This window comes from Trachypithecus francoisi, unplaced genomic scaffold (genome assembly GCF_009764315.1).
Source record: "Trachypithecus francoisi isolate TF-2019V2 unplaced genomic scaffold, Tfra_2.0 Lachesis_group12, whole genome shotgun sequence".
Lineage (NCBI taxonomy): Eukaryota > Metazoa > Chordata > Mammalia > Primates > Cercopithecidae > Trachypithecus > Trachypithecus francoisi.
In genome coordinates, this window is record NW_022681457.1 from 55,248,608 (window position 1) to 55,261,019 (window position 12,412).

At 44.2% G+C, this 12,412-nt stretch overlaps 2 protein-coding genes and 1 long non-coding RNA gene across 3 annotated transcripts in view; 2 read left to right on the forward strand and 1 right to left on the reverse strand.

Moving 5' to 3' along the window:
- The window catches only part of LOC117093717 (zinc finger protein 429-like), a 412,022-nt gene that overhangs the window by 366,439 nt on the left and 33,171 nt on the right, over positions 1-12,412 (forward strand).
- LOC117093722 (zinc finger protein 100-like) overlaps positions 1-12,412 on the reverse strand; it is a 346,302-nt gene that overhangs the window by 59,285 nt on the left and 274,605 nt on the right.
- Positions 821-6,490, forward strand: LOC117093770. Its single transcript, XR_004441233.1, has 3 exons — positions 821-961; positions 2,391-2,811; positions 5,505-6,490. It is a non-coding gene; the product is annotated as an uncharacterized LOC117093770 (long non-coding RNA).

The window sequence follows — 12,412 nt, forward strand, 5'->3', positions numbered from 1 at the left end:
TGATATGAATCTCCTCTTCCCGAGTTTGTCCTCAGTGAGAATTGTGACATATCGCTTGATGTAGCTCGTATGTGATGTGGCTCTTCTCTCATGCCTGGTCCCTTCCCACTGGGGTGATTGGAACATAAAGCTGAGCCCCACACCTACGTGATGTGACTTTCTTGTTTATAATCCCTACCCACAGGGGGCATTGTGACATATCTAGGCCTCTCACCTAGGTGATATGACATTTTTGCCTAGGCCCTCCCCTCAGGGGGTATTGTGAAATATTACTGGACCAAGAACTTAGGTGATGTGGCTCTCTCTACTGCTTGGGGTGTGCTTAAGAAGAAATTGTAGGCCGGGCTTGGTGGCTCATGCCTGTAATCCCAGCACTTTGGGAGGCCGAGGTGGGTGGATCACCTGAGGTCAGGAGTTCGAGACCAGCCTCAACATGGCAAAACCCCGTCTCTACTAAAAAGTACAAAATTAGCCGGGCGTGGTGGTACATGCCTGTAATCCCAAATACTTGGGAGGCTGAGGCAGGAGAATCGCTTGAATCTGGGAGGCGGAGGTTGCAGTGAGCCGAGATTGCTCCACTGCACTCCAGCCTGGGCAAAAAGAGCGAAACTCCGTCTAAAAAAAAAAATAAAAAAAATAAGAAATTGTAATGTATCTCTGTATCCAGCACCAAGGTGATGTTACTCTCCTCTCCTGCCTGGGACTCATATACATTTTGTATTACAACATATCCCTGAATCCAACATTGAGGCAATGTTACTGTCCTGCATGGGCTCTTCCACAAAAATAACACATCTTTTTACTCATTATCTTGGTGATATGACTCTTCTGCTTGAACCCTGCCAAAAGAAAAGATTGCCACAGATCGCTGGACCCAGCACCTAGGTGATATGACTCTTTATTTGCCTGAAACCTGCATATTTTAGATATAGTGACATATCACCAGAACAAACACCTAAAGGTTAGATGGCTCCTTCCTGAGCCCTTCCCACAGGGGTCCTTGTGATGTGTTTCTGTATCCGTCACCCAGGATTTGAAACCCTCCACTTCTGCCAGCATTTTGCCCGCAGGAAATATTATGACATGTTGCTGGGCTCAGCAACAGGTGATCTTACTCTTCTGCCTGTGCCCTGCTTTCAGGAGGGGATTGTAAAATTTCTGGGTCGAGCACCCAGTAACATGACTCTCCTGCCTGGTGCCTGTTCTCAGGGAAGATTGTGACTTAACTATTTCCCAGCACACAGCTGAAGTGAATTTTTTTTTTTTTTTTTTTTAGACGGAGTCTCACTCTATCACTCAGGCTGGAGTGTAGTGGCATGATCTCGGCTTACTGCAACCCCTGCTTCTGGGTTCAAGTGATATATATATATATTTTTTTTTTTTTTTTTTTTTTTTTGAGATGGAGTCTCACTCTGTTGCCCAGGCTGGAGTACAGTGGCGTGATCTTGGCTCACTGCAACCTCTGCCTCCCAGGTTCAAGTGATTCTCCTGCCTCAGCCTCATGAATAGCTGAGATTACAGGCATGTACCACCATGCCTGGCTAAATTTTTTTTTTTTTTTTTTTCATTTTTAGTAAAGACGAGGTTTCACCATGTTGGCCAGACTGTTCTTGAACTCCTAATCTCAAGTTACCTGCCTACCTTGGCCTCCCAAAATGCTGGCATTACAGGCATCAGCCACCACACCCGGCCTGTGCCATATTTTTTGACCTAGCAACAAGGTTATGTGACTCTCCTCTACTGCTTGGACCCTGTGTACATTCTGTATATTAAAGTATGGCTAGGTCCGACACCTAGGTGATTTGACTCTCCTCTCCACGGGGCCTCCTAATAGGGGAATTCTGACATATCTCTATCACCTGAGTGATATGACTCTCCTTTTCTACCTGAACCCTGTAAAAAGAGGGGATTGTGACATATCACTGGACCCAGCAACTAGGTGATATTACTTTCTTTTTTTACCTGGGCCTATTGTATTTTGGGTATTATGACATATTGCCGGGTCAAACCAAATGGGTGAAAGGCTCTTGCCTGGGCCCCCGCCCATAGGAGGCCTTTGTTACATATCTGTGCATCCATTACTTTGGAAGCGTGACTCTCTTCCGTCTGCACCATGCCCATACAGAACATCGTAACATATCTCTGGGTTCAGCAACCGGATGGTATATATTTTGTGCCCAGCCTTGCCTGCAGAGAGACATAGCTGGGCCCACTACCCAAGTGATGTGACTTTGATGTCTGTGCCTTGCTTTCAGGAGGGAATTTTAGGGTAATAGAACCCTGGCCAGGCAACCAAGCGATATGCCTGGTTTCTCCCCTGGAAAAATTGTGATATATTCCTGACCCAGCACCCAGGTGATGTTATTCTCACATTTGCTTTCTACTCACAGGTTGGATTGTGACATATACTTTAGCCCAGCTCACAGTTGTGATGATGACACTCGTACCACAAATCAGCCAGTAGGGGAGATACTGGCACTTGTAGCTAAACCTAGAGAAAGAGGTAAATTATTGGGTCTTCTCTAGGTAAGAACATCATAAAGGATAACCATTCTTTCAGGGTTTGTATAAAGTCTTTGGATGGTACAGAGAGTGTCATCACAGGGTCAAGCACACAGGTGAGACTGTGTTTCTCATATGAACAACCTACCAAATGTTGGCATTGTCACCCTCACAGATGGACAGAGCCCACTGGAAAGATCCTGAATTTCACACGTGGATGTAGTCCACAGTAAAAATTGTGACTGTCATATGTGATCATGCAACCACAGTCAAGGTGGTGACTCATTTCAAAACAAAGCTCATAGGCAGGTGAGGACTCTCCTCTCTGGACCTAGCCAATTGGAGAGATGTTGACTCTAACACATGGGCTTAGGTCCATAGATACGATTATCAGTTCATACTAGAAAAGAATTCTCAGAGCAAATTGTGATTATCATGCATATTGTATAAAGCCCTCAGATGGTAACAGAGTTTTGTAACAGGGCCCAGCACACAGGTGACATTGTGATACTCATACACACAGTCAGCCAACAGTAAAGATTGTCATCTTTTCATATGAACACAGCTCACTGTTGAAGTTCTGAATCTCACACCTAGAGATAGCCAAAAGTTGGAAAATTGACTCTCACACATGGATTCGGTCCACATGTGGGCTGGTGACTGTCAGGCCAAGATTCAGCATATCTGTGAGGCTGTGAGTCCACTAAGGGGACATAGTCGACTGCAAAGATTGAGGCTCTCATGCAGGTATCCAGTCCACCACTGAGATTGTCACTTGTGTACTCAGACTCAACATACAAAAGGTGTTGACTCTAATACCTAGAAATGGGACATGTGTGGAATTGTTAACTTTTTTTTTTTTGAGATGGAGTTTCAATCTTGTTGCCCAGGCTGGAGTGCAATGGTGCAATCTCGGCTCACTGCAACCTCTGCCTCCTGGGTTCAAGCGATTCTCCTACGTCAGCCTCCTGAATAGCTGGGATTACAGGTGCCCACCACAGTACCTGGCTAATTTTTTGTATTTTTAGTAGAGACGGGGTTTCACTATATTGGCTAGGCTGGTCTCAAACTCCTGACCTCATGTGATCCACCTGCCTCAGTCTCCCAAAGTGCTGGGATTGCAGGCGTGAGCCACCGCACCCGGCAGGATTGCTAATTTTATCCCTACATTTTCCTGCAACTGTGACTGTAACATAAACCTCTGCCCAGCACCTAAGTGACTTGACTTTTCTGCCTGGTGCCTAGTCCACAGATCAGGTTGTGATACATTGCTGGACCCAACACTAGGTGGTGTGACTCTGTACCTTTGCCGCAGCACTGCCCACATGGGGCACTGTGACATATCACTGGGCCCCACGCCCTGGTTATGTAACTCTCTTACCTGTAACCTGCCTTTATGGGCCATTGTGACATATTGCCATTTGCAACATCCAGGTTATGTAACTGTCCTTGCTGGGTCCTGCCTACAGGAAGCCTTATGATCTATCTGTGTATCCATCATCCAGGTAATGTGACTCTTTCTCCCAGGTCCCTGCTCACAGAAAGGATTGTTACTTATCACTGAGCCCAGTGCCTAGCTGATACAATTCTTCTACCTGTGTTCTGCTTACAATGTACATTGTGACATAGTGCTGGGTTGAACACTAAGGTGATGTTACATTTTTGCCTTGGCATTTTTTCATCAGACATTGTGACATATTGTTGGGCTCAGAACCAAGGTGATGTGATTCTTCTGCCTGAACCCTGCTCAAGAGTCAACACCTTTTGCCCAACAAGGATAGTGCCATATTTGTGAATCTATCATCTATGTGATGTGACTCTCTTACTTGGATTTTGCCTATAGGAGAGATTGCCACGTATCACAGGGCCCAGCACCTAGATAATGTGACTCTTCTTTCCTGCCATGGCCATGCTCCCATAAAAGAGAGTGACTTATCCCTGGGATCAACCCACAGGCTATGTGATTGTTCTGCCTAGTCCCTGTCTACAGGGGTTAGTGACGTATCTCTTGGTCCCATTCCTCTTCTCCCTGGGACCTGTCCACAGTCGGGATTGTGACATATCACTTGACCTAGCACCTATGTGATGTGACTCTTCTCATGCTTTGGCCCTGCCCGCTGGTTGGCTGTGATATGTAGATGGGCCCAGCTCTTAAGGTTATGTGATCTTTCTCTTTCTTCGGAGCCCTACTCTCCCGAGACCAGCTCGGTCGTGGAGACCCTGACCCAGTGGCGCTAGAGGAATTAAAGACACCACACAGAAATATAGGGTGTGGAGTGGGGAAATCAGGGGTCTCACAGCCTTCAGAGCTGAGAGCCTTAAACAGAGATTTACCCAGAGATTTATTTATTGACAGCAAGCCAGTGATAAGCGTTGTTTCTATAGATTATAGATTAACTAAAAGTATTCCTTATGGGAAGCAAAGGGATGGGCCGAAATAAAGGGATGGGTCTGGCTAGTTATCTGCAGCAGGAACATGTCCTTAAGGCACAGATCCCTCATGCTATTGTTTGTGGTTTAGGAATGCCTTAAGCGATTTTCCGCCCTGGGTGGGCCAGGTGTTCCTTGCCCTCATTCTGGTAAACCAACAACCTTCCAGCATTGGCGTCATAGCCATCACTAACATGTCACAGGGCTGCAGAGCTTTTGTTTATGGCCAGTTTTGGGGCCTTTTTATGACCACATTTGGGGGCCTGTTCCCAACACTACTCACAGGGGACACTGTGACATATCTCTGGGCCTCTCACCTAGATGATGTGACTTTTTTTGCCAGGGCTCTTTTCTCAGAGGGTACTGTCACATTTCTGGACCTATGAACCTAGGTGATGTGACTCTCTTCTACTGCTTGGGCTCTGCCTGAGATGTGACTTTTTTTTTTCCTGGGCTTTGCATACATTGTGTATTGTGATATATGACGGGGTCTAAGACCCAGGTAATATGACTCTAACTCATGGGTTCTGTTCAGAAGGGTATTATGATATATCTTTTTGTTCATCACTTAGGTGTTATGACTCTTATCTTTTCACTGGAACCTGCCAAGAAGGGTGATTGTGATGTATCACTGCACCCAGCACCTTGGTGTGATGACTCTCCTCTCCTCCTTGGGCCCTGCATACATTGTGTCTATTGAAATATGGCTGGCCCAACACCAGGGTAATGTGACTCTCCTGCCTAGGCCCTGCTAATAGGGCAATTATGACATATGTTTTGTTTATCACTTAAGTGATGTTACTCTTTTTTCTTCCTGAATCCTGTAAAAGGGGGGATTGTGATCCTAACACTAGACCCAGCACATAAGTCATATGAGTTTCCTGCATAGGCTCTGTTCAGAAGGGTATTATGACCTATCTGTTCATCACTTAGGTGTTGTGACTCGTTTTTTGACTGGAACCTGCTGAAAAAGGTGATTGTGACATATTACTGGACCCAGCACCTAGGTGATGTGACTCTCTTTTTTTTCTGGGCCTCACATATTTTGGGTATTGTGATGTATAGCTGGGCTCAACACCTAGTGGCTGGGGAGCTCCTTTCTTGACTGTTCCCACAAATGACATATCTCTGCTATGACCGCCTATGACACATGACCTAAATATGTGACTCTTCTTTTCTGCCTGCACCCTGCTAACAGAGAAGATTGTGACAAATTGCTAAGTGCAGTGTATCTTGTGCTGACCTCCTATCTCAGCCTGTGACCAAGAATGCCTAACTTCCGGGGAATGCAGCCCTGTAGGTCTCAACCTCGATTTACCCAGCCCCTATTCAAAATAGAGTCACTCTGGTTTAAATGCCTCTGACGTTAAGATACACTATAAAATTATGAAAAAAGTTTATTTGAATTTTAGCAAATGAGAAATGAAATAATTAGAATGGGCTATTCTGAAAGATATAGCGTTAGTTATATTTGTGTTTGAGTTTTCTATTAACCTATATTTGTTACTTATGAATAGATATCTTGTTTTATTCTGTCTAAACAGATACACTAGGTGGGGTGTGGTGGCTCATGCCTGTAATCCCAGCACTTTGGAAGGCCGAGGCAAGTGGATCACCTGAGGTCAGGAGTTTGAGACAAGCCTCACCAACATGGCAAAACACTGTTTCTACTAAAAATACAAAAATTAACTGGCCATGGTGGCGGGTGCCTGTAATCCCAACTACTTTGGAGGCTGAGGCAGGAGAATCGCTTGAACCCGAAAGACGGAGGTTGCAGTGAGCCAAGCTCATGCCACTGCGTTCCACCCTGGGTGACAGAGCGAGACTCTGTCTCAAAAAATAAGATAAAAGAAGTGGCTGGGCATGCGGGCTCACACATGTAATCCCAACACTTTGGGAGGCTGAGGAGGGTGGATCACAAGGTCAGGAGTTCAAGACCAGCCTGGCCAAGACGGTAAAACCCTGTCTCTACTAAAAATACAAAAATTAGCCACGTGTGTTGGCAGGTGCCTGTAATCCCAGCTACTCGGGAGACTGAGGCAGAGAATTGCTTGAACCCGGGATGCGGAGGTTGCAGTGAGCCGAGATCTCACCATTGCAGTCCAGCCTGGGTGACAGAGTGAGACTCTGTCTCAAAAAATAAGATAAAAGAAGTGGCTGGGCATGCGGGCTCACACATGTAATCCCAACACTTTGGGAGGCTGAGGAGGGTGGATCACAAGGTCAGGAGTTCAAGACCAGCCTGGCCAAGACGGTAAAACCCTGTCTCTACTAAAAATACAAAAATTAGCCACGTGTGTTGGCAGGTGCCTGTAATCCCAGCTACTCGGGAGACTGAGGCAGAGAATTGCTTGAACCCGGGATGCGGAGGTTGCAGTGAGCCGAGATCTCACCATTGCAGTCCAGCCTGGGTGACAGAGTGAGACTCTGTCTCAAAAAATAAATGAATAAGTAAAATAAAAAACAAACAGATAAACTAGATAACCAGACTGACCAACATGAGGAAGCCCTGTCTCTACTATGCAGTCCCAGCTCCTCAGGAGGCTGAGGCAGGAAATCTCCTTGAGCCTGGGAGGCAGAGGTTGCAGTGAGCTGAGATCACCTCAGTGTTTTCCAAACTGGGCAAGGGAGTTTGGAAGGGAGGGAGACTCCATCTCAAAAAAATAAAAATAAAAGTGGTCCCTGCTTTAAAAGGCAAATCTTATAATGGCAAAATCACTAAGCCAATGGAAAAGTCAAGCTGGGAACTATGTCAGGCAAAAAATAAAAATAAAAGGGGTCCCCACTTTAAAAGGAAAATAAATCTCGTAACGGCAAAATCACTAAGCCAATGGAAAAGTCAAGCTGGGAACTATGTCAGGCAAACGTGCTTCTCATATTATTTCTAAATAACATAGTTGCAAAGATAAAAAAGCTACATACCTTTTTCACAATTTGCCCACAAGAAAATTCCTTCTGAACAGGTAACAGAAATCAGTCATCCCTCTGAGACTCACCTGAGATAAATGCATATGTGATTACTCCCTCTGCCCTATTGTTAATTTAAAAATGCAGATTCAGGCCAGGCTCAGTGGCTCACTCCTATAATCCAAGCACTTTGGGAGGCTGAGGTGGGCAGGTCACCCGAGGTCAGGAGTTTGAGACCAGCTTGGCCAACATGGGGAAGCCCTGTCTACTAAAAATACAAAAATTAGCTCGGCATGGTGGCACATGCCTGGTAACTCCCAACTCTGGGGTGGGTGGGGAGGCAGGGAGAGCTGAAGTAGTAGAATCGCTTGAACTCAGGAGGCAGAGGTTGCAGTAAGCTGAGACCGTGCCACTGCGCTCCAGCCTGCGTGGAAAAGTGAGACTCCATCTCAAAAAAAAAAAAAAAAAAAAAATTGCAGATTCACTGAACCACACTAAATCGTATATTCAGTGGAAGGTTGATCAAGGACACAAAAGAATCCAAGCTTTGTGTCTTGTCTACTTATGACCTGGAAGCCCACACCTCAAGTTGTCCTGCCTTACCAGACCAAACCAATGTACATCTTACACATATTGATTGATGTCTCATGTCTTCCTAAAGTGTGTAAAAGCAAGCTGTACCCCTACCACCTTGGACACATGTCATCAGGAACTCCTGGGGCTGTGTCACGAGCTTGTCCTTAACCTTGGCAAAATAAACTTTCTCGATTGATTGAGACTTGTCTCAGATACCTTTTTGTTTACACAGCCAAGGCCTTGCTAACTGGTCACTACTGCACCCCAGACTGATGCATCACCATTGCAGGGACTCTGATTTCTGGTCTTTCTTTTCTTTTTTTTTTTTTTTTTTTGAGATAGAGTCTTGCTTCACGCAGGCTAGAGTGCAGTAGTACACGATCTCAGCTCACTGCAACCTCCGCCTCCTAGGTTCAAGTGATTCTTGTGTCACAGCCTCCAGAGTAGCTGGGATTACAGGCATGTGCCACCACGCCTGGCTAATTTTTGTAATTTTAGTAGAGATGGGGTTTCACCATGTGGGCCAGGCTGGTATCAAACTCCTGACCTCAAGTGATCTGCCCACCTCGGTCTGCCAAAGTACTGGGATTACAGACGTGAGCCACTGTGCCCAGCCCAAATATCAGAAAGTATTTTAATTTTGACATATTTGACAGGCTTCCTGAAATCAAATATCAGCTTAAAAATTGCTTGTTTTTGACCCCTAACTTTTGGATTCTGCAGAGGGCCAATGCAGCATCCAAAAGAGTAATGAGCCGGCCGGGCGCGGTGGCTCAAGCCTGTAATCCCAGCACTTTGGGAGGCCGAGACGGGTGGATCACGAGGTCAGGAGATCGAGACCATCCTGGTCTACACGGTGAAACCCCGTCTCTACTAAAAAATACAAAAAACTAGCCGGGCGAGATGGCGGGCGCCTGTAGTCCCAGCTACTCGGGAGGCTGAGGCAGGAGAATGGCGTAAACCCGGGAGGCGGAGCTTGCAGTGAGCCGAGATCGCGCCACTGCACTCCAGCCTGGGCCACAGAGCGAGACTCTGTCTCAAAAAAAAAAAAAAAAAAAAAGAGTAATGAACAGAATTATTTGATATGTCAAATTACATGGGAAGGATTTTCAAATTAAAAATAATGTTTGAACTGCTTCAACTTATATTTCAATAAATATGTTTTTAATATTTATTTTAAAATTGTATAAAATTTCTAAAAATCTAATGTATCTGAGTATATGCTAGTAGTCATAATTAGGTTATTGTGTGATAAGTTATTGTGGGCCACAGATATCTTTTTGTTTCTTCATAACCATTTAAGTCATTTCCACAGTTAATGGTTTAATTCTGATATAGTTTCTAAAAACTTCGAAAGCATACACCATCCTAGATTATTGTGTCTCTAAGGAGGTTCATTAAAAGATGGAAAGAGGCCAGACAAGTGGAGTACAGGTTTCTGATCATTTTAGAATCATATTGTTTTGACTGGGTAAGGATTGTTTGGATTCTAATGAAGAGAACTGCTAACCCAGGCAAAACAAAAATTAATTAAATATTAGGAAAATATTCTGCCACATATTATGCTGAATCAGCCAGTACTGAAATTTTTTAGCTATGCCATTTGAATAAACTCTGTGGCATAAGTCAAATTACCTATGATAACCCCTCAGTTATCAGTGCTATGCCCCTAAATTGGAGAAACAAACCTGGTATTTAAGATGACATAAATTGGCAGGGTGCAGTGGCTCACCTGTAATCCCAGCACATTGGGAGGCCGAGGTGGGTGAATCACCTGAGGTTAGGAGTTTGACACCAGCCTGGCCAACATGGTGAAACTCCGTCTCTACTAAAAAGACAAAAATTGCCCAGGTGTGGTGGCAAGTGCCTGTAATCACAGCTACTTGGGAGGCTAAGGCAGGAGAATCACTTGAACCCAGGAGGTTGGAGGTTGCAGTGAGCCGAGACCGTGCCATTGCACTCCAGCCTGGGTGACAGAGGGAGATTCTGTCTCAAAAAAGGAAAAAAAAAGAAAAAAAAAAAAGGACATAAATTTAATGTTAAATGTGGACTCATAAAGAACCTAGACAGCCAACAAGCCATTTGTTTATTCTTGATTTCTTAAAACTTCCATTATTAAAAGCTCTGCATTCCATTACTCATCACAGAAGAGAAAATAACCTAAATTAAATATGAATTAAGTGTGTGTGTGTGTGTGTGTGTGTGTGTGTGTGCGGTGACTATTCCAAATTACTAAAACAGATTAAGACCAATTTTTTTTTTGTCAAACATATAATTCTGAGAAACAATCAAAACTTCATGTACATTTCTGCTATCTAATAGGCTATTTAAGCACTTATACAGAAATTTTATACAGTTGTCATTTTTAATGCATGTTTTCTGATAGTATAAATGCTTTCTCATGCAAGAAGGCTGATGTTATAATGGTAGCTAAAAGAATATTAGAAAATATGTTTTTTTATGGGACATTTCTGAAAGGTCTCTAATGATCAAGATACTTATTTCACTAGACATGTTGTAAAACTGTTAAATAAGGTATTGTTCCTGGATCAAACTGAGGGTCGGGCTACTATTTCTCACGGCCCAATAACGAGATGCAGATGAACTGGGGAGGAAGAGAGTTTTATTTCTGAAACTGGTTACAGGGAGAAGGCATGGAAATTATCACCAGACCAACTCAAAATTACAACGTTTTCCACAGCTTATGTACCTTCTAAGCTATATGTCTACATGAAAGTGTGCATTCAACTAAAGAGATAAGTGATTAACTTCCTTTATTTAATCTGTAACTAAGGTCTGAATCTTGAAGACCTTCCCCTGCAGCCTCAGTAAATTTACTTAATCTAAATGGGTCCAGATGCTGGGGTGATTACCCTTATTTTGTCTCCTGCTAAATCACAGTGGTTTGGTGAGTTCCTTCAGATCTCCAATAAACTTGTTTGTGGAGGCCTGGGGAATGTCTTCAGACCCCCAATAAAACTTGTTTAATCCTATAAGGCCCAGGAAAGGCCTAGGCGAAACTCTTGATGGGCTTTTGTTACATCCCAGCCGTTGTATAATGTCACTGGCTTTTTTTTTTTTTGAGACGGAGTCTCACTCTGTCACCAGGCTGGAGTGCAGTGGCACGATCTTGGCTCACTGCAGCCTCTGTCTCCAGGGTTCAAGCCATTCTCCTGCCTCAGCCTCCCACATAGCTGGGACTACAGGTGCGTACCACCATACCCAGCTAATTTTTTTGCATTTTTAGTAGAGACGGGGTTTCACCATGTTGGCCAGGATGGTCTCGATCTGTTGACCTCGTGATCCGCCTGCCTTGGCCTCCCAAAGTGCTGGGATTACAGGCGTGAGCCACCACGTCCGGCTGGTCACTGGCTTTTAATACTTTACTTAACCACTCAGTCAGTACTGAAACAATTGTTAGTGAGGTCTGGCCTGCCACAGTATTACAGATACAATAGTATTGAGCAAAGCTAACTAAATTGACTGGATTGCTTTTGTAATTGCAGATTGATGACAATCAGATTCACTTAGAATGGAAAAAATATGTTGGCCCTTCTAAAATAGTCATTAGAAGGCCTATGTGCGTAATAGAACCTCATGCATCTTCTGCTACTAAAGTCTAACATTACTAAATTCAACAAGGCTTTAATGCATTATGGCAGAGCACATTTTCACCAGGTGAAGAAAGCCTTTACTAGTCTACTGACTGAGGAGAGTAAAACCCTTTATAATCAAGAATCCAGAGACTGAGTCTGCCTGCCATCTACCCTGAAGCAAGACTTCAAGACCTTGAACATTGGGTTCATAGTCTCACAGCTTAGAAGGGCCTCTCCAAACTCTTTCAACTGTAAACCCATAGGAGATCTTAAGTGAAGCTAACCAGGAAAGTTTGTCCTCAAAAGCAGATGGCCGTCTCCATGTAGATAGCTTTTTTTCACAAGATCAAAAATCAAGACATCTCGTTATCATGACACTCTTAGTTCACAGTTTGTTTATG